Source organism: Oryctolagus cuniculus, chromosome X, assembly GCF_964237555.1.
Source record: "Oryctolagus cuniculus chromosome X, mOryCun1.1, whole genome shotgun sequence".
Lineage (NCBI taxonomy): Eukaryota > Metazoa > Chordata > Mammalia > Lagomorpha > Leporidae > Oryctolagus > Oryctolagus cuniculus.
This window is the reverse complement of record NC_091453.1, coordinates 125,809,877-125,831,694: the sequence shown is the minus strand read 5'-3', so window position 1 is coordinate 125,831,694 and position 21,818 is coordinate 125,809,877.

Below are 21,818 nucleotides of genomic sequence, written 5' to 3'. Positions count from 1 at the left end.
TGGGGGGGAAGCCATAGTAATCCATTATTCGTACTTTGGAAACGTATATTCATTAAATAAAAGTTAAAAAAAAAATACTTCATTTTATAAACTGAGCCAAGCAATTTACTAATTTGACATTTCAAATAAAGAAAATTTACTGGATTTTTGTCTCCCTATACTGAGACAAATAGTTTTCCCTTGAACTATTAATAATTCATTTTAGAAAATTTTTAACTGAATATTTAGAGTCAAGAGAATGTAAGAAATAGAGCAGATACAGAATATGTTCTCAGTTAAATTATTGTCCATTTCTCTCATCAACTTTCAGTCCTCAGGGGATTAGGACTTTGTTTACTACATTTTGCACATTGTGAGTGATCAATATATAAATGCTGCATAGATGAATGAACATTAACGAAAATAATATGTAAGTATACAGTATAATGATAGTACCTTGAATAATGCAGTCTGTACTTTAAGAGAGTACATGTAATGATCAATACAAATGCAAAGAGGTTATAAATTATTTCAGAGTAGAAGCATCAGAAAATAATTTGTAAAGAGATAACATCTTACTTAAAACTTGAAGAAAACTGAATATATTCGCACCACTCATTCACTCTTCCTTAAGGAAGGAAATACAATTTATCTCATTCATGAGTTTTAGGGATAAGAATAGGGTGTGCATAGATTTTTTTTCCCTTCCCTATTACTCTTGCTAAGAGTCAGTCAGGCTGATAATAGAGATAGTAAATTGCTCCTTATTCTTCCATGACATAAATTTTACGTTATACCTCATGTAAAAAGCAGCCAATGATTGTGCAGTGCTGCCTATGCCTAATTCAGTAAGTCAGCCTAGTTCTGCAGTAGAGTGTTAAAAAGTCCATTGTTATCAAACATCCATGCCACATTCTGCAGCATTTGTATTAGCAGTATTAAGGAGATTTTTGTCCATCTCTGTATTGCTTGATCTCTTTCAATTATTGGCTTGGTAATTGCGTGTGTAAAGGAGTGCTATATAGTGGTACAGAAAGACACCAACTATTACTATTTATTGGGAGTTTATATGCCATATATTTTAGTAAATTATTAATGTATAGTCTTGCTCAGTCTTTTCATAATTACTCCAGAAAAGGCTATCAATAATAATTTTCCCTTTACATGCAGAGAAATTGAGTTTATAAAAATTAGACTCCTGGCCCAGGTGATGAATCGGTGTGCCCCTTTTTTTTACACAGAGCAGGAGGAAAGGAGAATGGCACAGTTGATCATAGCAATAATCAAGAAAATGGACAAGAAATAGAATATAATGTCAGTATTCCAATATTGTCTGTACACAGAATATAAAAAGATAAGTTTCATGCACGTACACACTGTAGGGTATATGTAGCTGAACAGAAACAAAATGATTAGCTCCATGCATACAATAGTTTGAATTACAATTACTGCTAGTTAGTGGGAGATGGGGGTAGATGCCTTATTTATATTACAGCATAGGGAGTAATCATGTGTAAGTTATTTCTAAATAGAAACTAATGCTTGGATGTATCTTTTAAATTTGAAATTATTTTCTTCTCTGGAAAAGGAAAGGGAGGTCTTTGAAACTTCTCTTCAGCAGTAGCAGAGAAATTTTACAGAGTTGGAAGGGAATTTATTTTTTACATTAGGATGATAGAAATTTCTCAAATCTTTGAAATAAATTTTCCTCTAGGAGTTAAGCTAGTTAAATTGCATATGATAGGAAGATGAAAAATGTCTTTTTGGATTACTCTATGAGAATGACATGTTGAAAGATAATGGTTTTAAAATATGATAAAGTACAGAGGAATTAAACCAGAACCAGCATGGAAACATTTCCTATGCTCATTCTGACTAGTGATTTTGCTCATACAAGAATGGAGAGGTTGGTGTTGCAGACTAGAAACCGTTCCTTTCATTGACCCTGTTCATCTTTATTCTTATGATTGGGTGTGGATTCAGTTATCTTCAGTTAATCTTTGTTATCTTTATGATTGTCCAAAAGGAAAACAAATAATAAGACAAACAAAACAAACTTCAGCACATCTCTGGAAGAGAAACCTGAATTGGGTGAGTCCAGTGGGTGTGCTGCCAAACATGGCTATACTGCACATGCTGAACTACTTCAGAGTGACAACATAATGGAGCTCCTTCACATCAACTTAGCAAAAATATCATATAAGGTCTTCAACATTACAAGAGATAATCATCATCACAGTGATAACTAAAGGAAGACACCTCCACTATTTTTAAAGCCTTATTACATGCATTATCTTGTTTTACAGGGAAATGGTTTATTCTTAAATATTTTATTCTTGTAAATAACATGAACAATAATAGAATATGCACAGAAAAGTTTCAATTTGAATATAGCAATTCATACTTTTAGTAAAGCTTCAGGTTATATCCATTCTTTTTTTAACTTTTATTTAATGAATATAAATTTCCAAAGTACAGAATATTGATTACAATGGCTTCCCCCACATAACGTCCCTCCAACCCGCAACCCTCCCCTTATCCTTCTCCCCTTCCATTCACATCAAGATTCATTTTTGATTCTCTTTATATACAGAAGATCAGTTGAGCATACATTAAGTAAAGATTTCAACAGTTTGCTCCCACACAGAAACATAAAGTGAAAAATACTGTATGAGTACTAGTTATAGCATTAAATCTCAATGTACAGCACACTAAGGACAGAGATCCTACATGAGGAGTAAGTGCACAGTGACTCCTGTTGTTGACTTCACAAATTGACACTCTTGTTTATGGCATCAGTAATCACCCTAGGCTCTTGTCATGAGCTGCCAAGGCTATGGAAGCCCCCTGAGTTCACTGACTCTGATCATATTTAGACAAGGCCATGGTCAAAGTGGAAGTTTTCTCCTCCCTTCAGAGAAAGGTACCTCCTTCTTTGATGACCTATTCTTTCCACTGGGATCTCACTCGTGGAGATCTTTCATTTAGGCCAGGTTATATCCATTCTAAAAGAGGTCAAAAAGAGGCATTGTGACCCTTCAGAGGAATGTAAACATGTTCAATTCTCATTTTTTCCGTTACTTTACTGCTCAAAGATATAAACACAGAATGCTTCCAATTACAGCACATAGAATTTAATCTAGAAAGTTGCTGTAGTGCACGATTGAAAGCATGAACCTTTTTAACTTTTAATTTTCAAAAATATAATCTGCATTATCTGAAAGGAATGTAAGCAATGTATTTTATGAAATTGCTTCTTTTTACTTTTTTATTCATAAAAGAGAACACATTTCATGTATTTCACGTACCCTTCCACCCCCTCTCTCCCACTCTCTTTGTTCCTCCTCCTTGTCTTATTTTAATTTTTACAGTGACATACTTTCAATTTTCTTTATAATCACAAGCCTAACCCTCCACTAAAACAGAATTCAACTAGAAGTAGAAAAAAACACTGTTCCTCAGGAGTACACACAAGAGCTATGAACAGCCATAGCACCCTGAATGTACCTGATCTCATCTGAAATTATGTTTTCATGAGTACATAGTATTTATAAGATTTTTCTATTTAAATCCAGTACTGAAAGAAGCTCTAAGCATATCATTTGTAATGAAAAACACATGTTCATTAAAATATTAACTGTAAGTATTTGAATTAACACATGGAAAGATGATTGAGAGGTTTGAATATCATTACAAATCAAAAATTTCTATTACTCTGACAACATGGAGATCATTCGTCTATTTAGCAAAAGACACTGCAGTACTGAAAGAAAAAAGACTGAGTTGGCTTAAGAATGAATGGAAAGGAGAAGAAGAACCACTATATTCCAAAAGCAGTACCTATGAAATTTATATTAAATAAAAGCTTTCTAAAAAAAGAAGAGACATTTATTGTAAACAATATTGAAAAATTATCAGTAAAGGAGAAGAGTAAGATAGGATACTAGCTGGAGACATTGTGAATGAAGAAACTTTACAAAATTCCTTATTTTTTACACACCAGAGTCTAGAATATTTTGGTGTATATGGGGAGAGGGATAAGCTGATATTGAAGGTTTATTTATTTACTTATTTATTTATTTTTAAGGTGGCAACATTGAATGGGATCCAGTAAACACGTCTTAGAATGGATCTTGGACAAGATGAGAGACAATATGGTTCCAGAGTCAGGTGGTGAGGGAGACTTAAAAATATGTGAAAGTTCTAATATTCGGAGGAATTGAAAAGAGAGCTGTGGCCATCTGGGGAGTGAACCATCAGGTGGAAGACCCACCCCCCCTTGCCTCTCCTCTCTCTGTGTAACTCTGACTTTCAAATAAATAAATAAATCTTTAAATATATATATATATATGATACAAAAACTGGAAATCTTTTACCTCTTCCAATTTTTATTTTTTGTTATCATTTGCTATTTTTGCTGTTGATTTTTTAGTGAGATTCCATGAATATTTTTTAAAAATCGGTGTTCTTTATCATATACAAGCACTGTCATCTCGACTTGATAGTTAAATGGTCAGTTACTGATTAGAAAAAAATACTAAAATAGCTTGAACTCATAAATCTTCCATGTTCTTGCCTTGTGGACCAATGTGTGTGTTAAATCCTGTTTTTGTGTTTATACCTCTGCCTATAAAGAACCTCAGTGTCAGTCACAAGTGATTAATTTGGACTTTGTTATTTCTTTATTGACCATGCAAATCCTAGATGCTTGGAGGTTTTTAATGACCCCTGTATGGGGCCGACACCATGGCTCACTTGGTTAATCCTCCGCCTGCGGCACCAGCATCCCATATGGGTGCTGGATTCTAGTCCCGGTTGCTCCTCTTCCAGTCCAGCTCTCTGCTGTGGCCTGGGAAGGCAGTGGAGGATGGCCCAAGTGCTTGGGCCCCTGCACCCACATGGGAGACCAGGAGGAAGCACCTGGCTCCTGGCTTCAGATCGGCACAGCGCTGGCCATGGCGGCCATTTGGGGGGTGAACCGATGGGAGGAAGACCTTTCTCTCTGTCTGTCTCTCTCACTGTCTAACTCTGTCAAATAAAAAAAAAATAAAAAATATAATTTTAAAAAATTTAAAAAATAAATTTAAAATTTAAAAGTGAGGTTCCATACAGGAAACCTCATTTGACAATTTTTACTTTTTTTTCTATTATTTTTCTAAGTCTGTTGAATGTCCCAACTGGTACTAATACCTCAGGCTTTTGCAATGTTAAATAATTACCAGACTTTTTTTTTCAACAAATACCCTAGGATTGCTACTATTTGCACTGGATGAGTCCTAAAACAGGTCAAGTGAAAATATGTCCTGAGAATGGAGTTACTCAGAAAGTGGTTGGACACATCATATAGTGCAAAATCTGAGAATAGGGCTTTCTTTTTGTTTCACATGCACTGAGTTCCCTCCAGTGATTTTTAGAATGCTAGCTCCCGCTTAAGGTCACTGCTTCTTACAGAGATGTTTTGGAGGCTACCACAGAGTTGGGACAGAGATATCACAACAGAGCAAGAATAAATGCTAGAGTGAGCTCTGTTACTCCACTATGTTTTTGAAAATAAATAATCCTCCTCTGATCATTGTAAGCTTTTAGTTAATTTGAGAGCCATTTCAGGTTAACTTTGTCAATTATTTTCTGTTTGTGGTGTTGTTAGTGCTTTTATGGAAGAGTAGGCTTACAAATTTCAGAAATTTCCCTTGAATAAATACTCCATGAGTTGCTCTAATGCATTCATTAGTTACCAGGATTCTGCAAATCTTTATTCTAGCATCCTTTGGCCAATTTCTTCATTGATTTTATAGAGGAAAATATTTGATATATTTTTGTTGACTATTTTTGCTAGTATCCCAGCCTTTACTTATTTATTTATTGTTTTGACAGGCAGAGTTAGACAGAGAGAGAGACAGAGAGAAAAGTCTTCCTTTTCCGTTGGTTCACCCCACAAATGGCCGCCATGGTTGGTGCACTGCGGCCAACGCACTGTGCCAATCCGAAGCCAGGAGCCGGGTGCTTCCTCCTGGTCTCCCATGCAGGTGCAGGGCCCAAGCACTTGGGCCATCCTCCACTGCCTTCCCAGGCCACAGCATAGAGCTGGACTGAAAGAGGAGCAACTGGGACAGAATCTGGTGCCCCATCAGGGACTAGAACCCCGGGGTGCTGGTGCCGCAGGCGGAAGATTAGCCTAGTGAGCCACAGCGCCGGCCTCCCAGCCTTTACTTATTTGAATATAATTTTCTACCTCTAGAAAGTCAATTTGTTGTTATCTTCTATTTCTTTACTTAGCTATGTTTTGCCCTAAATACTGATACATTTTTGTAACACCTTTTTAAATATTTTTCTTGAGTTTTTATCATGCTTCTAATATCTGAGTCTGTTTCTGCTGATTTAGTTTTCTTTTGATCATTGGTATATTTTTCTGCTTCTTAGCACGTGTCAGAATTTCTCATGTGCTAGATATTGTCATTTTACATTGTTGAACGCTTGAATTTTGATGTTATAATGTGTTGATGTTTATCGATTTAGTTTGTGCAATAATTTAAGTTACTTGAAGTTCCAGTTGACCTTTTAGTGGCTGATATATAGGCTTTATACACACATATTTTATATGAAATGTAGAGTGAATTCTAGGACTCTTCTATACCTACTGTTAAATGGTAATCCTTCTAGAGTCTCTTCTTAATGCTTTGAATGTTTAATATTAGTGTTTGTTTTAAGATTTATTTATTAATTTGAAAGTCAGAGTTAGAGATGGGGGGAGGAGAGGGGGTCTTCCATCTGCTGGTTCACTCCCTAGATGGCCGCAATGCACTGATCTGAAGCCAGGAGCCAGGATCTTCTTCTGGGTGTCCCACGTGGGTGCAGGGGCCCAGGGACTTGAGCCATCTTCTACTGCTTTCCCAGGCCACAGCAGGGAGCTGGATCAGAAGAGGAGGAGCCGTGACTAGAACCAGTGCCCATATGGGATACAGGCGCTTCAGGCCAGGGCATTAACCCATTGTGTTAACCTGCTGTGCCACAGCACCGGCCCCCATATTACTGTTTAATCTCTCCATTCTGGCTGGATGGAATTCAAAAATGTCCATGTTTTGTGTAACATCTAGTATCTGCTAACCCAATATGTTTCTGGTGTTTTTTTACATTTATCTGTCCTTTTAGAGTTTAATACTATACACACACAGTTTATGATTTCTCATCTTGCTATTTGTTGAACGCTTTACTTAGTGTAGGGTTAATGAGTATGAAGTAGACTGAAAGTAGATCACTGTACAAATTAAGAGAGGGAATAAGAGAGGGAAGCAGGAGAAAGGGTGGCATTGTGGGCAGGAGGGAGGGTAGGGATCTCTATGAAGAAAGTTACATTTCTTATCCTGCTTATTTCCTGACCCTGTAATTATCTACTCTATTATTTTTACATTCTTCATCTTCCCAAAAGAACTGATAGTTTCTTACTTATCTCCACAGGACCACTATAGTGGCTTCTTTTCTCCTTTTTTGTTTTGCTGATTTAGTGCTCAGCTCCTTTATTTCCCTTATTTTAGAAATCAAATTCCCAAACTCTTTGTTTCCCACGTCCTGGAAACAATTGTTTCTTATATGTTATCCATTTTCTAGGGTTGTTTTTTTCTTAACAAACAGGAGATGAAGTCTTGTTATCAGTTAACATATGGTGAATAGAGCCTTCTTTGTAAATGGCCTGTTCTCCCTTCCAGAATGCCCACATTTATCTATTTATCCTTGAAATTCAGTAACTTTTCTGCTGAATGTTCTGTGCTGTTTTTTCCCTGAGATACATTCTATCCACTTCATCCCTATATTAAGGACCTTCTTACCCCTCCTGTGTCAAGCTGCGTTCCTCATTCTTTGGGAAGACAGGAAGACGGAGCTATGTGAAGTGAACATATTTTGTCTGGATTTCAGGTATTCATTTTAAAATTTTAAAACCTGTTTTGTACTTTGCTTTTATTTAGTATAATTTCTTCATTTTTTTTCTATTAAGCCATACTATGTCATCAGTAATACTTACATTATTTTTTTTTTTTTGGTTCTAATATGATCTTTAGTTCAGCTGTCTACTTCTGTCTTTCCTCTTGTTTTCCTGATTCTCCTGCTACTGGTTTATTATCTAATATTTGAAGTTCTGTGTTTTTGAAATTCTGTTCTTTCTACTCAACTCATGATGTTTGTAACGTTTTTCAAAAATAGTCATCTGTACCTGTTTTTTGATTTTTTCCTGTGATGTTTGTTATTCATTGACCTCTTGATCCTGTTTCATTTATTTTTGATCTAAATAACTTTTAAAAATTTGCTTAATTTGATGTTTATTTCTTTGAAGCTATTATTCATGTTTTAATGGAGCTAGCCACATTTCGCAATTAGGAGCAAAGATAATGATGTGAGGATGCCAGTAAATTTAATTTCGCATAGTTTCCTGCAGCAATGTCTCAAAAAAATGTATCCCTTATTCCTGGTGGCATGTCTTCTCTTAGTCACCAGCGTTCAAATGGCTGGTTATCCATAGGAAATCTCTTTATTGCTAAGCTCTGTGTTTCATTCTACAATGATTCATGTTTCCCTTCCATCATTTATTTCACTTGTCATTCCACCTCTGATGGGGCCAGATGGATATGAGTAGATAATTGATAAGCATGTTATAAAAGTATGGGTTCTTCTTCAAATCCATCTTCCATTCCGTTCTGCAGTGCCTTTCTGGATTTTTATAGAGATAATTCTCTATTTCTCCAGTCAGCTACTCATCCCTATAAATCCAAGTATGTAAAAATATTGTGGAAAAAATATTAAGGATAACAGCAATTATTTTGGAGAAACTTTGATTTTTAACCATAGTGTATCAGTTTTCATATAATTTTAGTAGAATAAATATGCTCTTATGTACAGTGAGTAACTTGTTGCCTCCTTTGTAGAAAAAATAGAAAATAATTTGTGCAATTCTAATTCTCAAACTATAATGAAAGTCATTTGTGTAGAGGTGTTTTCAAGAGCTGAGTTTCCTTTAGTTGAAGGAAATTAATTAGACATTCCATAACTATTTGCTGCTCATGTGACCATTAAACCAACATAGGCATCTCAAACCTCAATCATTTGAATCCCAAACTCTCATTTTTGTTACATTTTATATGTTTTACTGTTCTGTATTTCCTGTATTATATTGAATATCAATTTGTTATCCTAGGAATATAATGCTATCACTATATGAATTCAGTCTTGAAAGACTTGGTCAAAGAGCAACAGTATGCAATTAATGTTAAGCACTTGTATCAATAAGTCTATTTCAATATTTTTATTCATAAAAATTTACCCAACTAGCTATAATTGAAAACATTTCAAATTTGGAATAGACAAATTAATAGAAATAGAAAGTAAATTAATATTTACTAGAGATTGGAGAGAGGAGGAAATGCAGAGTTCTTCCTTTTTAAAATATTTTTTTAAAAGTTTACTTGAAAGGCAGTTACCGAGAGGGAGGAAGGAGGAGAGAGAGGGAGGTTGAGATACTCCATCTGCTGGTTCACTCCCCAAATGGCCACAAAGGTTGGAGCTGGGCCAAGAGGAAGTCAGGAGCTTCTTCCGGGTCTCCTACCTGGGTGCAGGGGCCCAAGGAGTAGGGCTATCTTTTGTTGCTTTCCCAGGCACATTAACATGGAGCTAGCTCAGAAGTGGAGCAGCCGGGATTTGAACCAACACCCATATGAGATGCCAGCATCACAGGCAGAGGCTTAATCCACTATACCACAATACCACCCCCCCATAGATATAGTATTAGGCTGATAAAATCATTTTGATATAAATAATGGTGATGATTACACATTCTGTATATAGTAAATATCACTGAATTGCATAGCTTTATATTCTATTTTAACATAATTAAAAAAACTAAAAATGAATACAAGTCCTCCAAAAAGCAAAAATGCACATGATAACCATGGCCCCAAGCATTTGCAGAGAATATTATTGTTGGGAAATGCTCTCAATGACTTTTTCATAGCCTAGTGATATGAAGGGAATGTTTTTCATAAACATAGCTTGTCATGATGAAAAATAATTATAGTTCAATGGACTTTATTTTTAATTGAAGAGAAATTATGTTGATTGACAATGAAAATTTTTTGGGGGCCGGCGCCATGGCACACTAGGTTAATCCTCTGCCTGTGGCGCTAGCATCCCATATGGGTGCTGGATTCTAGTCCTGGTTGCTCCTCTTCCAGTCCAGCTCTCTGCTGTGGCCTGGGAAGGCAGTGGAGGATGGCCCAAGTGCTTGGGCCCTGCACCCGCATGGGAGACCAGGAGGAAGTACCTGGCTCCTGGCTCCTGGCTTCAGATTGGCACAGCTCCAGCTGTTGCGGCCATTTGGGGAGTGAACCAACGGAAGGGAAGACCTTTGTCTCTGTCTCTCTCTCTCACTGTCTGTAACTCTACCTGTCAAATAAATAAATAAAAATCTTTTAAAAAAATGAGAATTTTAATCACATGGTGGTGTTTGACTAATGTAAATCAATATTTTCTTTCTTGTTTCCATGACATGACAAAATATAATCATTAATGTGGGGTAGGTAACATGATTCTAATGAGAAAAGTACTAGTAATTTGGCATAGTTGTTAACTTCAAGTTGTGTTTTTTTTTCCTTGTGCTCCTCAAAGACCTTAGGCTTACACAGAGAACAAGAGCTTAGGCTTACACAGAGAACATTATACTGTGTGGAAAGTTTTCTATAATATGTAGAATTTATTAGTTTGATTCCTCAGTCTCAGATGTAAACATTGCTTCTGTTAAAAAAATACTTTGTGATTTTCACAGTCCAAACGAGGCACACCCTGATATTCCCTATAACTGTCCTTTAGAGAAGTTGACTGACATAATTCATCACTACTGACAATTATGTGTTTGCTATCTGTACTCCCTTCAGGACTATGTGTTCCATGAGCATAAAAACAGTGTCTTTGTTTGCTGTTGTATTCCCCTAGTTTTCATTTGTACTGGGTATTATCTTTTTTATCTAGAAAGACGTTTTGTTTTGTTTTGTTTTGTTTTGTTTTGTTTTTCTTTCAGTGTGTTCCATATGCCCTTTTCTTCTTTTTGTCTCTCATTTTTCAGCACAATAATATTCTTGCAGTTCTTTCCTGACCATTCCATGTATAACTTTATCCAGTTCAGGTTTATTGTACCTTCTATTTTTGTTCAACTTAGGACTTTTATTTCTGTAATTAACATGTGTAAATTTTTCCCTCTGTCTCTCTCATCTAATGTAAGCTTTGTAACAGAAGAGAAGAAGAGACTGAATTTGTTTTATTAATCACTGTGTTTATAGCACCTAATATAGCACTAAGCATATAGTTGATACAATAAGCACATATGCTAGTTTTTAGAATTATTTTGGAAGATGTGAGCATGTATCATGAGTAAAAGTAAATAACATCAGCTAGAATATATATTTGAGTGGCATATATATATACATACATACATACATACACATTTTCTTTTTCTGACATGGCTGAATGGAATTCTATAGACACAGGCTAAAAATGGTTCATATTTAAGTTGACGTGACCTACTGCATATGGTCAAAAATTGTTCTTTAATGATAAAATTTTACTATGTATATTTACCTAAAATGGTGCTTTAAAAGTGTTGTGCATTTAAAAGTGTTCATTTGTTCAAGCTTGAGAACTCCCTGAAGTAATTGGAGCAATAAATGAGCAATCCTATAGTAGTCAATTAATATTCTGCAGAGATGCCTATACATTCATTAACATTTTTGAGCTCTTATTGCTTTACATTGTTCAAAGACAGTATTTTTTCAACAATTTTTTAAATTATATATCTCTTGTGAATGTTTTATTCCTGGCTTTAAGGCTTTCTTACCTAAAGCATACATCCATACTTCTAAACACTAAGGCATACTTTAGAGGCTTTTTTTTTTTACTGTAAATAGCAATAAAGCACACATAGTAAACGAAATCTTCTGTTTCCCAAGTGGAGATGGTGTTTTACGAAGCAGTGACACAACTGTAGTAGACTAATCTCAGATCTCTCTTTTCCAAATCTTTGTCTTATTAATTTTGTCAGGCAAAATATTATCCAAATAAATAGAAAATTTTAAAACTGGATCATGCTTTCAGAGATTCACTTACCTTTAACAATCTTCTGGAATCTTTAATACAAGTATGTACTATCTCAGAATCCTTAAATGTATAAAGGAATACGAATAGAAACAGAGTAATTCTCTCTCAGATATTAGCGATGGAAGAGGATAGGATGCATTACCTGTCAAAATATACCCAGCATAGTATTTAGATTTGAGAGATCACACAGGACATATCTTATCAAACAAATTAGTATTTTCTACTTTTGATTCGCACACATCAGTGGATATTTTAAAATATGAAATATCCACACAGCTATTGATCAATCACTAGACCTATTTATGTTAGGGGATGAGTAGAATTTTTCTTTCCTCAAATTCATGTAGATGTTTAAAATCTGATGTCTTAATGGTTGATTGATTAAGGTTGGAGACTTCATCTAATTATAATATGTGAGAGGTGTGACTGATGGAAGGTTTAGTTTACTGGGGCATGACCTTGGAGGGTGGTTTTCTTGAGACAATAGATTTTTTTTACTTCAAGTTCTGCCTAGCTGTTCTCTTTCCTTCCTTCCTTAGTATGTGATCATTCCTCCCTCACCTGTCAATACCAGCCTCCAACAGACACTGGATGATGGGGCCGCCCAGTCTTCAACTATATCCTCCAAATTGTAAGTGAAATAAAATTTTCTTTCCAAAGAAGCTAGATATTTTACTTGAGGTAAAAAAGTGAACTAATATAATCTATATCTATATATTTCAAATATACTTAAAATTGGCCAGCAAACTTTTATGGTTATACTTAATACTTTTTCTTGTAATTATGAAAAATCAGAATTGTAGGTAATATGCTTACCACAATTATTATATTATATCTGAATCTATGTTTCACTATATATTTATCCTTGCCTCTGAAATGTATAGTTTTATATGCTTTCAAAAGGTTCCAGGTTCAAAAACAGTAAACAGCAACAAGAAAGCATATAAAAGTACAAATATATACTTAAGCCCATTAAAATAAAAACAAAAAAAACTGATCTGACTATAAATATGGCATATTTGGGAAATAAAAAAAAACTATACTAAGAAAATAAAGAAAGAACAAAGCAAAACTATACATTGTTTCTTTGAAATTTTAAATTAAATGAACATCTTTTATTTTACCTGACAATTGGAAAGTGTTGCTTTTGGAAACATCTTTAAAATATAAAGTAAAAAAGTAAAAATACTAATAAAGCATATTAAATGATTATCAAAGTGCTTAGATGTTATATTTTAAAACTCATTTCTGAGTTCATAATGTAAAGACTTATTCATGGCCAGCGCCGCAGCTCAATAGGCTAATCCTCCGCCTACGGCGCCGGCACACCCGGTTCTAGTCCCAGTCCGGGTGCCAGATTCTGTCCCGGTTGCCCCTCTTCCAGGCCAGTTCTCTGCTGTGGCCTGCGAGTGCAGTGGAGGATGGCCCAAGTGCTTGGGCCCTGCACCCCATGGGAGACCAGGAGAAGCACCTGGCTCCTGGCTTCGGATTAGCTCGGTGTGCCGGCCACAGAGCCCCAGCCGCAGTGGCCATTGGAGGGTGAACCAATGGAAAAGGAAGACTTTTTTTCTCTCTCTCTCTCTCTCTCTCTCTCTCACTGTCCACTCTGCCTGTCATAAAAAAAAAAAAAGGTGTCTAATGATTTTTTGGTGCAATATTTGAAATCCATGCAAAATTTTTTATGTAATATGCATTCTAAATGAACTTTTTAAAATTTTTATTTAATAAATATTAATTTCCAAAGTACAGCTTTTAGATTCCAGTAGATTTCTCCCCCATAACTTCCCTCCCACCTGCAACCTTCCCATCTCCCACTCCCTCTCCCATTCCATTTACATCAAGATTCATTTTCAATTATCTTTATGTACAGAAGATCAATTTAGTATACACTAAGTAAAGATTTCAACAGTTTGCACCCACACAAAAACACAAGGTGTAAAGTACTGTTTAAGTACTAGTTATAGCATTAATTCACATTGTACAACACATTAAGGACAGAGATCCTACATGGAGAGTAAATGCACAGTAACTCCTGTTGTTGATTTAACAATTGACACTCTTGTTTATGGCATCAGGAATCACCCTAGCTCTTGTCATGAGTTGCCAAGGCTATGGAGGCATTTTGAGTTTGACAACTCCGATCTTATTTAGACAAAGTCATAGTCAAAGTGGAAGTTCACTCCTCCCTTCAGAGAAAGGTACCTCCTTCTTTGATGACCCATTCTTTCCACTGGGATTCACTCACAGAGATCTTTTATTTAGGGTTTCTTTGTTTTGTTTTGTTTTCCAGGGTGTCTTGGCTTTCCATGCCTAAAATACTCTCATGGACTTTTTAGCCAGATCCGAATGCCTTAAGGGCTAATTCTGAGGCCAGAGTGCTGTTTAGGACATCTGCCATTCTATGAGTCTGCTGTGTATCCTGCTTCCCATGTTGGATCGTTCTCTCCTTTTTAATTCTATCAGTTAGTATTAGCAGACACTAGTCTTGTTTATGTGATCCCTTTGACTCTTAATCCTATCATTATGATAAATTATGAACTGAAACTGACTAGTGAGATGGCATTGGTACCTGCCACCTTGATGGGATTGAATTGGAATCCCCTGACACATTTCTAATTCTACTGTTTGGGGCAAGTCCAATTGAGCAGGTGCCAAACTGTACATCTCCTCCCTCTCTTATTCCCACTCTTATATTTAACAGAGATCACTTTTCAGTTAAATTTAAACACCTAAGAATAATTGTGTGTTAATTACAGAGTTCAACCAATAGTATTAAGTAGAACAAAAAATACTAAATGGGATAAAGTATTAAGTTGTTCATCGACAGTCAAGACAAGGGCAATGTCTAATGATTTTATAAAATTTTCAAACACTAGCTATCATGGTGTGTACCATATATGTATTCTAGTTATGATGTATAATGCATAGAGCTGAATAAATATCTTGATGACTGACCATAACCCAAACTAAGTAAATCTCAAAAGAGAAGGGGGACAGTTTAAGACAGGATTCAGTGCTATTGAAGGTCACCAATCTGTTTCAACATGAATCCAAGTTTGAGAATCGCTATTCTACATTATTTTTATGTACTTTAAACATATTTGCACTCAGATATGAAGAAAATTTAAGTATTTGCCTTATTAGAACTTAGGAGAAATTAACGAAAAAGTAGAGCCTTAGGAAGTACTGGCAATATTGGTTCTTCTAAATGAAGATGTAACTCACGTGTGATCATCATGTGAAAATAAATGATAACAAATGCAATTGCAAAAATGAAGCATGTACTTGAGATTTTTGCTTGTGGAACACTCTGCCATAGCTTGAAATCAATATGGCTTTGGGGTTTAATTTTAGTATTTTTCTATGACCAGGACCACTGCATACTCCAAACTGAGCAAATAGCACCAAAACTTTGGCAATGCAATTGTCAAAACCTGCTTTTCTGATGAGTACTTAAAGCTTGGTTGGTTGTTTTCTTTTGTACATGCATAGCTGAACTTGACATATGAGCAAGTCAGGTATACTTACTGAGCCTTAGAAAAGATTATTAGTCTTCACGTGGCCTATAATCTTCAAGATGCAGCAATTGGAATAGATGGATGTGTTTTACCTTTGTCATTGTGTCAGGTAGTATCAATTCTTTGATTCAATTAGTTCTCATTTATACATATTAATGCCTACTGACTTCTTAGTTCTACTTGTGTGACCAGACAGTAACTCTCCTTTTACTCTTCCTTCTAGTGTTGTCTGGGCTTAGGGTCTCAGCGATCAGAGTAGAAATGTCAGTGGAAGGGATGGTGCCCTGGTTAAGAATTTTAAAAAAGCATTAATTCTTGCTCTGCTCTCTATTGCCTATTTCACTCAATTTTTTTTCAATGTCTTAGCTTCTTTATTTTTCCAACCAGCATAGTATAACACCTGCCTGAATGCCTCACACTGTTGCTGTGAAGATCAAATGAGTTTAGTATGTCATCTTATTGTGACACAGCTGAAAACTAATGGCAGCAAAAAGGGCAAATGGAGAAATCAAAAATGAGACACACTCATTGAGGTGGTGTGATGCAGCAATTGATCTAGGGTTAAGGAATATTTTCTCAATTTAGCAGGAGACAATGTCATTCCCTGACTGGAGTTTAGGGGCCCAGGGTTACAGAGGGACCTGGAGGCTTGCAGAGAGTGAAAATATTGGATCATCATTCCTTGTTCTCTAGGAATATAAGCTTCTTGGGTAGTGTTACCATGTAAAACACAGGACTCATAGTTAAATTTGAATTTGAGGTAAAAATAAATAAAATAATTATTATATGTATGTCCCAAATATTGCATGAGAAATACTCATGCTAAAATTATGTTGTTTATCTAAAATTCATATCTTATTCTGTATGCTGCATTTTCATGTACTGAATCTAAGAATTTTCATATTGGGGAGACTTGGGGTTGTAACTTTGTTCCTACTCTCCATTGCTGTGGAAAAGAAAGATTTGGGTATTAGTTCCTTATTATATACTTCAAGACATTGTTGATTGACCATATTACTTTAACATTAATAGCACTTTATAAGGCCGGCGCCGCAGCTCACTAGGCTAATCCTCCACCTTGCAGCGCTGGCACACCGGGTTCTATCCTGGTCGGGGCGCCGGATTCTGTCCCGGTTGCCCCTCTTCCAGGCCAGCTCTCTGCTATGGCCAGGGAGTGCAGTGGAGGATGGCCCAAGTGCTTGGGCCCTGCACCCCATGGGAGACCAGGATAAGTACCTGGCTCCTGCCATCGGATCAGCGCAGTGCGCCGGCCGCAGTGCGCCGGCCGCAGCGGCCATTGGAGGGTGAACCAACAGCAAAGGAAGACCTTTCTCTCTGTCTCTCTCTCTTACTGTCCACTCTGCCTGTCAAAAAAAATATTAATAGCACTTTATAGTTTAGTAAATGAATGAACATACCTTGTATGACTTACAAAAACCTTCTAAATTAAGCATCATAATGCCCACTTAACAGACAAGAAAACTGGAAATCAGATTGGTTAGGATGTTTAAATGTATAGTTTAAATGTATAGTTATAGTTTAAATGTATAGTTAGTGGCATATTAGATAAATTGGAAATTGTTGATTCCAAGGGCAGTGCTATTTTATTTTAACAGTAACTATGCCTAAGCTATATTTTAGATTGATTAAATCTCAACATTTTATGTTTAACCAGAAGCAGATTTTCTTTTTTATTCCATTATATAAAACTAGTCCCAGTAGGCATTTCTTCTGATCCAGTTGTTTTGCTTGTATAATTCCACTGGAGATGTTGTATTAATGAGATCACTGTGAATAAAATACATTGCACATTAAATGTGCCATTGTGGTTTCTCCGACCAAATGAATTGGACAAATGTAGCGTTACAGTAATTTACATTTCCTACCCAGTTGAAAATTCAACAATTTATTTGCTCCACAGTTTTAAATAATTACTTTTTGCAAACAGCATCACAAATTGACTAGTAATAACATAAGCATCATGCAATATGTTCTAAAATATTTTTCAGATTTGTATGAATGATCATTGCATGAAAAATTGTAACTAAATTTTTCTAGTGTATCACATTTCAAAGAGACCAATCCAAGGAAGTGTTTAATGGCAATAACAAGAATCTACTGACAACATAGAGTAGTATTTCTCAGTGTTCCACACCAGCAGTAGCACTGGTATTATCTGAGAAGTTGTTATTGAGATACAAATTCCTAGCTCTCCACTTAGGTTTATCAAACCTGAGTCTGGGGTTAGGGTCAAGCAATTTGTATTTAACAAGCCCTTTAAGGCATTGTGATGCATTCTCTCATCTGACATCCATTTCTGTGCTAGAATCCTGCTATATCTCTTGAGAATGAAGAATGGATGTTGGCTCTAGAAAGCTGACCTAACCATCCACTCCATGTCTGATCCAACAGTACCTCTGTGGGCAACGTCTGGTGGTAAGTCCACCCCTTGGTAACTTGCTCAGCAAGCGAGGAAATAGACATTGCCAAAATAATGGAGAATTAGTTATGAAATTGAGCAGAATTAAGTGTTAAATGCAACTGTAAGTGTTCATTTTTCACAAGAGAAGATACATTCAATTACTAAACTCCTGTTATATGCCAGGCACTAAACTTGGAATTTTGTACACTTCTCATTTATTCCTCATAGCCGTCTTGCCTTTGAGGTCCTATTATGACCATTGAATAGATGACAAGATTTGACTCTGAAATATTAAGTACCTTGCTGAATTTTCAGTGCTGCTCAGTGACCATTTTATAATATAGGTACAGTCTATCTCCTTTCTGTGGCCTCCCCACAACATGATAAGCACTACCTATTGTTGCCTATTTTGGAATCAGTTGTCATTCTCTTACAATTTAATTTCTTATTAACTTAGTAAATATCTTGAAACTAAAGGGTGACTGAGAAAACAATCCAAAGGACTGTACTGAAGCATTTCAGTTTCTCATTCTTGCCCATATACACAGATCTTCCAGGAACTCACTATAACAGAAAAATATAATACTGTACGGTTATAGTTTTCAAAGTGAATACACAAGCAACTCATATAAGGAAACTAGTTATATACCAGTGGTAAAATTAGTAGAGAAAGGATGAATTACTTAAAGTGTGGTAGTTGGACAATTGATTAGCAGATAAGTGAGAAACTACTCTAAAATCAGATGATTACTTCACACTTGGCATACATGGATAAATGACTTCTGAATGGATTAAAACCTAAATGTGAACCATAAAACATTAAATATGCTTGAAATATTATTTAAGAAAATAATTGTCGGGCCAGCGCCGCAACTCACTAGGCTAATCCTCTGCCTGCGGTGCTGGCACCCTGGGTTCTAGTCCCTATTGGGGCGCCAGATTCTGTCCCGGTTGCTCCTCTTCCAGTCCAGCTCTCTGCTGTGGCCCGGGAGGGCAGTGGAGGATGGCCCAAGTGCTTGGGCCCTGCACCCACATGGGAGACCAGGAGGAAGCACCTGGTTCCAGGCTTTGGAGCAGCACAGTGCGTCGGCTGCAACGCACCATAGCGGCCACTTGGGGGGACCAACGGAAAAAGGAAGACCTTTCTCTCTCTCTCTCTCTCTCTCTCTCTCACTGTCTAACTCTGCCTGTCAAAAAAAAAATAATAATAATAATTGTCATGATCCTTTGGATAAAGAGGATTTCTTTTGAAATAGTTCTTTAAAAGAAATGTTGACTACATCAAAGTTTAAATAATTCATATGACCATAAATGATAGCAGGAAAAGAAGACATGTGATAGATTAGGAAATGATATGCCAATAAATACAGTGGAGAGGGATTAGAAATCAAATTATATGAGTATATTACTTATACAAATTAATAAGAAGAATATAAACAATCCAGGAGAAAAATATACAATAAATACAAATAGCAGTCTCAGAGCAGAGAAAAATGAATAATGAAAAATACATCAAAAGATACTATATCTCTATAGTAATTGGGGGGAATATAAAAAGAACTACTAGTAAAGTACCATTTCATACTCTTCAGATTGCCAAAAACTACACAATCTGGCAATAGCAAGTATACTTACTGGTAAGTGAGTAAATTAGGCCAACTTTTTCACAGATGGCAATTTGGGAATAGCTGTAAAATATGAATGCACTAAAACTTAGCAATCCTGCTTCTATATATGATTCTTAAGGGACTCTACTATTTGAGTACAAATATGCATGTATCATAAAGCAATTGCAGTACAATTCATGGTAAAGAAATGAAAAGTTATGTGTGAATCAATATGAAAAAGGACACTATTTGGTATACTCATGTGGTATGATATTTAGTACTTAAGAATAATGAAGGCCGGCGCCGTGGCTCAATAGGCTAATCCTCCACCTTGCGGCGCCGGCACACCGGGTTCTAGTCCCGGTCGGGGCGCCAGATTCTGTCCCGGTTGCCCCTCTTCCAGGCCAGCTCTCTGCTATGGCCAGGGAGTGCAGTGGAGGATGGCCCAGGTGCTTGGGCCCTGCACCCCATGGGAGACCAGGAAAAGCACCTGGATCCTGGCTCCTGCCATCGGATCAGCGCGGTGCGCCGGCTGCAGCGGCGGCCATTGGAGGGTGAACCAACGGCAAAGGAAGACCTTTCTCTCTCTGTCTCTCTCTCTCACTGTCCACTCTGCCTATCAAAAATAAAAAAAAAAAAAAAAAAAAAAAAAAGAATAATGAAGGGATTTCTGTTGACCAACATGATAGATTTCCAGAACTTAATTTTGATGTAAACAAGTAAGTGTTAGGAAAATGCACATGATGTAGATACCATTTCTATAATTTAGAAATCCGCGCAACAATCCACTATTGTATTTATGAAGACGACTATGAGGGTATTTCAAAATATTTGTGGAAAATGGAATTGAAAATTGTTTAGTTTATTGCAAAATATTTTTAAATTCATACACAGTAATTTCATAATACTCATTTTCCATGAGCATTTTTGAAAACCCCTTGTGTGTGTGTATATATATATATATATATATATATAAATAACAATATGGACTGATAAGACAAACACAAAATTAAGTGTTTCCTTCTAGGGCGGAACTAAGGTAGGAGCATGAGAGTAAGGAATGAATTCTAGGGACAGATTTTATGAGAAAACTTTATCTGCTTATATCTAAAATATATGACATGAGATTGAACAAATGCTAACATTTGTCACATTGTGGGCAATAGGCACATAGGTCTTTGCTGTAACTGTTTCTGTACTTTTTCCATTATTAAACCTGAAGTTCAGAGGGTTATGTGAATTGCATGGACATCAAAGTAAAGTGATATGTGTCTGTGTAAAGGCTACATCACATGCAAGGGTAAGGCTACATATATTAATAGAAGAGTGAAGTGTTTCAAATGGGTCCACAGAGATTTTCAGATCTTTATATTAGTGAAACATTATCTATTAATTCCAGCTGTATCAAGAAGGGTTTCGTTAGAGGCAGCTTTTTCAGTGACATTGTTATTTTCCATCTCAGTATACCAAAATCTATGTTGGGATACTACATCCTTGGTAACTTTGGGTTAGCAACTATCTTATAACTGACACTAAGGCATACTTCCATCACGTTGGCATTCTATCCATGACAATCCTTTCTCACCAAGGAAGTGATGCAGTTAACTAATGCTTTCCCCCTTATTTTTGGAATTGATTATTGTAATTCTTGGAACCCTGGTCTTCCATATATCTGATGAGATTCCAGATAATTTGGGATCCCTAGGAATATCTATGGTGGAATTCTTTTTTTAAAGATTTATTTATTCCAAAAGCAGAGTGACAGAGAGAGGAAAACACACACACACACATACACACACACTCATTCACTCACACACAGATGGGGGGAGGGAAGGAAGAAGAGAGCGAGTGAGCGAGAGTGAGCTTCCATCCTCTGGTTCACTCACCAAATGCCTGCAACAGCCAGGTCTAGGCTGGGCTAAAGTAAGGAGTCAGGGTCCCAAGTACTTGGCACACATGAAGAGGAATTTTTATGAGCGTTTTCTCTGTAAAAGCCTAAATATATTCCTTAATATGCACTAAAATTTGTATGGTTTTGTCGCTCCCCCTCTTCGTGGAGGAACGACACAGGACCCTGCGCTGTTCTTTCGTCTGCTCGGCCCTCCCCGGGTTTGCTGCTGGTTCTTCCCGGGTTGGCTACTATCCCTTCCACCTCCGTGG